The sequence below is a fragment of the Anomaloglossus baeobatrachus genome (genome assembly GCF_048569485.1).
Source record: "Anomaloglossus baeobatrachus isolate aAnoBae1 chromosome 11 unlocalized genomic scaffold, aAnoBae1.hap1 SUPER_11_unloc_1, whole genome shotgun sequence".
NCBI lineage: Eukaryota > Metazoa > Chordata > Amphibia > Anura > Aromobatidae > Anomaloglossus > Anomaloglossus baeobatrachus.
The window spans coordinates 988143-993083 of NW_027441825.1; the positions used below are offsets into that span (position 1 = coordinate 988143).

The following is a 4941-nucleotide window of genomic DNA, read 5'->3' on the forward strand; positions in this document are numbered from 1 at the left end:
TTAACTAAATTGCCTTAATATTGTCATGCATTAGAATGACTGTCTTAGGTAATGATAAATATTTTCTACAGGAAGAGGAGTGTTTGCTGAAACTGAAATCGAAAAAGGGAGTTTTGTTGCAGAATATCGAGGCGAGCTCACGTATGCACTTACGATGGTAGACAACTACTCGAGATTTATGGTTGTGGTACAAGTCAAAGATCTAATGGCCCATACTGCAGCGAAGGTCTTCCAAGCACACTTATGCAGACCTCATGGCTACTCAGAGAGAGTCCTCACAGATCAAGGCACAGCCTTTGAAGCGGAAATCTTCAAGGACTTCTGCAGCTTTTACCGATGCAGGAAGATGCGCACTACACCCTACCATGCTCAAACCAATGGTTATCAACCTGCTCAGGACTTTACCCCATATTCCAGATGTGGCCTTACAAGTGATTTATAGAGGGGTAACAATACGTTGGGATCACCGGATCTAATCTCCCTTTTTATACACCCTAAAATCTTGTTTGCTTTAGAATAAACAATAACATCATAAAGGTATAGCAGTACCGTTTCAAAGTTTCGGTGTCCCAAGCAGCATTCCATCAGCCTCTGGAAGGTTCCTGGCAAATTGCACAGCTCGAAGGGCATGCTTTTGAACTCGCAGAGACCCATCGGGGTGGCAAAGGCGGTCTTCTCCCGGTCTGCCTCAGCAACGGACACTTGCCAATAGCGACTAGTGAGATCAAGGGTAGAAAAATAATTTGCAGTTCTCAATGCAGCTAGCTATTCCTCAATACAGGGGAGTGGTGCTGTCCTTCTTCTTTAACAGGACCAACGGAGCTGCCCAGAGGCTACAACTGTCACGGATAACCCCAGCCTCCTTCATGTTGCTCAACATGTCCTTGGTACACTGGTAATGTGCAGGTAGTTTTGGCTTATATCTCTCTTTGATGGGTGGGTGTGCACTTGTGGGGATGTAGTGTTTGACCCCTTTTATTCTTCAAAAGTCTAGCGGATGTTTGCTGAAGACTTGCTCGTATTCTTGCACTAGCCTGTAGACCCCCTTCTTGTGATGTGAAGGTGTGGAGTCAGTGCCTACGTGTAATTCCTTACACCACTCCTCTGGCTGACTTGGTGAGCTGTCACTGAATTGGTGGGCTGAAGCAATGGTGGATGCTGCTGTTTGGATAGCATGTGTATCTACTGAGAACAGCTTATCAATGGTGGCAAATCGGAGCAGCTTAATCTCTTGCTCTCCGCAGTTCAACACTCTATGGGCACTCTTCCCTTCCATATTAATGAATAAAACTATGATGTAAATAGCATATAGATACCCCACAAATGCAGATAAAAGTAGGTTATGGGAAAAGGGGGAAGAGAGAAACAGGAAAATAGTGGAATAAAGTATACCTTCCAGGTGGGAGAGGAAATGGCAGCACAGCCAGTGGAGGTGAAGCAAGGGGAGCCTGCAACTAAAGAGTTGAGAGCGTTATCACATGGTGACTGAGCCTGATTGTAACGGGAGCATAGAGGTGCCGATCCTGTCTTACCTGCGTTGGTGTAGAAGTGGGTGTCCTGTGGTGGAGTCAGCTATGTGCAGTGGTGGCCGTGGGTTCTTTTATGTGCGACCGTAGTAATAGCTGCGCCCACTTCCTGTATGGGAGTGGAATGCAGTGAGGGTAATGGAACGCACGCCTGCGCATTTGTGTTTAACGTCGCGCATGTGCAGAACGGAGAAAAGGCTGCGCTCACTTCCTAATGAAAGGGAGTGAGACGCATCTGGGAAGGGAAGGGAAAAGATTAGGGTTTGGGGATGATGAAAGGGCTTTCTACGGGCAAGGATGGCAAAGGGTGGCAGTGACGGAAAGTCAGGCAGCCTGTCCTGTCCTGTCCGTCCGTCTTTTTGTATCATGAATTGGAAAGACTGCAAGGGGGAGGGGAGGTGCTTGTGTCCAAAAGGAGGAGTTATTCAGATTCATTGCAGTGGGCGGCGGCTGCAAAAAGCACCATTCTTCTTGTTTTTGCTCTGCAAAACAGCCTTTTCAAGGGTTGGCTTGGGTGACAAAATGTCTTCTGTAGGCGTGGGTTTGTCTCCCTCTCCCTAAGATGTGTCCGGTATAGGCCAGGGTGCCACTCAAGGCCGTAACCAATTCGGGTTATAGCTTCTCGGCCTTTTGGCTAAGATCAAGTGTAGTTTCGGAGGACGCTACCTTGGTCGGTACTGGAAGGTGCCTGGGATTGCACGTCTGCCGGCCTTGAGGAAGTGTGTGCGCCTTCTGGTGACACATAGCCCTCTTGTGCCTGGACGGTTCCCAGGCAACGGGAGGCGATCACCTTTGTTATTTTGAAGTCCTACTGATAAACAGAAAAAAAAAAAAATTAAATCTGTTCTTATCAGTTTAATATCTGATACGTCCCCTCTCTGGGGACCATATATTAAATGGATTTTTAGAACAAGGAGATGGAAAAAATCTTGCTCTGTCCACTGCACGCATTGACCTGGTATTGCAGTACCTCCAGGACCGGTGCACCCCTTCTTAACCCAGTTTCCAAAAGCAGAACTCAATTCACCTGATTCAAATGAGCCCCATTAGTGAATTGAAAGAAAGCAAAAACTTTATATGCACCTCAATTTGGCCAATTCACTTTTCACACTTTCACCCTTTTTTTTATCTTTCACACCTTTTACTTGCTTTATTGATGCAAAAAGCTGTGCCAAATAGCAAACTCATCTCCACTCAACTTGACCAACTCTGCTATGTCCCGTGCAGTATCTTATTCTCAGTCTTATCTAGATCATTTGCAATTGAATAGAATAGATCCCTTTTGGCTGCTTATGACTGTGTAAAATATGTAGTTTTACTGGGCTGGGATGAGAGAATCCATTGAAGCATGGTGTAGGGATTGTGGTTCCTGTGTGCTAAGAAGAGAGGCTGGCACCAGCCAGAAAGCCCCATTGCAGCCAATAATCACTTAATAACTTTTTCAACTTGTCATCATATGGGAGGCCTTCCATTCCTTGTAGTAGTCTAGTTGCCCACCTTTGAACTGACTCTAACTTCTGAATGTCCTTTTTAAAATGTGGAGCCCAAAACTGGTTCCCATATTCCAGATGTAGCCTTACAAGTGATTTATAGAGGTGTAACAATACGTTGGGATCACGGGATATAATCTCCCTTTTTATACACCCTAAAATCTTGTCCCAAGCAGCATTCCATCAGCCTCTGGAAGGTTCCTGGCGCATTGCACAGCTCGAAGGGCATGCTTTTGAACTCGCAGAGACCCATAGGGGTGGCGAAGGCGGTCTTCTCCCGGTCTGCCTCAGCAACGGACACTTGCCAATAGTGACTAGTGAGATCAAGGGTAGAAAAATAATTTGCAGTTCTCAATGCAGCTAGCGATTCCTCAATACGGGGAGTGGTGCCGTCCTTCTTTTTTAACAGGATCAACAGAGCTGCCCAAAGGCTACAACTGTCACGGATAACCCCAGCCGCCTTCATGTTGCTCAACATGTCCTTGGTACACTGGCAATGTGAAGGTGGTATTGGCTTATAGCTCTCTTTGATGGGTGGGTGTGCACCTGTGGGGATGTGGTGTTGGACCCCTTTTATTCCCCCAAAATCTAGCGGGCTTCCCACCGGTAACCCGCTCCCCAGCTTGGATGGATGCTGAGGGAGCCCCTTTTGCCCGCAGGCTCTGGCCCTGGGAACTGTAGCCTTGGCGGTGACTGTGCTTCCCTCTACGGTGTGAGCTGTTGCCTTCAATCGGGTCTTGACTGCTGGGAAACCCTGGAGGTTCCTGTCGCTAACGGATTTGACTGGTTTTACGGCGACTCCTAGCCTGGTCGGGGTCCGTAGGCCCTGCCGGATGGTGCTGGCTTAAAAAAACGGTAAAACATGTAAAAGCATCATAAACATTTTACAACGGTACAGCTTCCGCTCTTCTCCCACCCAAACAACCTGGCCCTGATGCTGCCCCTAAGAAGCGGGCAGCACCCCTTGACCCCAGTCCAGCACCAAGTTGCCCGAGCGGGTTCTGTCTCTTTCAGGGGGCCCACGTCCAAGGGGACCCCTGAACCCCCGGAGGATCGCCACCGGTTACGGTAGTGGCGGGCCTAGGCCATCCCTTTCCTCCAGGCCCATCCTCCCAAATCAGCCTCTCCGGAGGCGGTAACGGTGTCAAGCCAACAAACATTTTTATTTACATTGCACTAAGTTTGTGGTTGCCCTGCAAGTTCTCGGGCTTGTCCGTAAGCAGTTCCTTACGCAATGGTTGCACAGTCCCTACGGGGACAACAGTTGCCGGCAACGGCCGGTTTAATCACGGTTCAATCAGGTAAACTTCTTTGGTTGATCATCTTTACTTATCATTTAAAACTTTCAAACTGGTACACTCAACACATAAAGCCCCCCCCTTTTAAAGAGTAGTTTCCCTGTACCTAAGTGGGGGTCTACCTAGGTTGGGGCGAGTGGACCTTCGGGGTCCGGTGTCAGTGGTGACAGGCAGTGGGGCAGAGGGAACAGTCAGTTCCTCCTCCCTGCTATCATGTGGGGCAGGCGGAGGCGTAGGGGAGCTGGGTACAGGTACATCCCTGGGCACTGGCTCGCGGTTAACCGTTTCCATCATTTCTTCATCCACGGGTTGTGGGAACAGTATCACTGGAAGGATCACCGCACCGTTCTGTGTAGGCCAGTCTGCTGGAAAATCACCCATCATGGTGTGGATTACCTCTTTTTCCTTCTCCACTGGACTGGGAACTGGAGCCTCATCCGCTACTCTCAATGCTGGTGGGCACTTCTTCAGGTGGTCTCGGGAAACCGTGGCCAAAGTCCCCCCCTGGTCACGGCTGATCTGGTAGGCCTTCCCATTCTCCCATCCTGTGGGCTGGACTACATACGGGGTTTTTTCCCATTGATCATCCAGCTTGTGGGCCCTTCTTTTCCGCTTCAGCACTACATC

At 48.9% G+C, this 4941-nt stretch overlaps 1 pseudogene; it reads left to right on the forward strand.

Annotated features, from left to right (window-relative positions):
* The first annotated feature begins 2311 nt into the window (after positions 1-2311).
* Positions 2312-2518, forward strand: LOC142260375 (U2 spliceosomal RNA; annotated as a pseudogene).
* The last annotated feature ends 2423 nt before the right edge of the window (positions 2519-4941 follow it).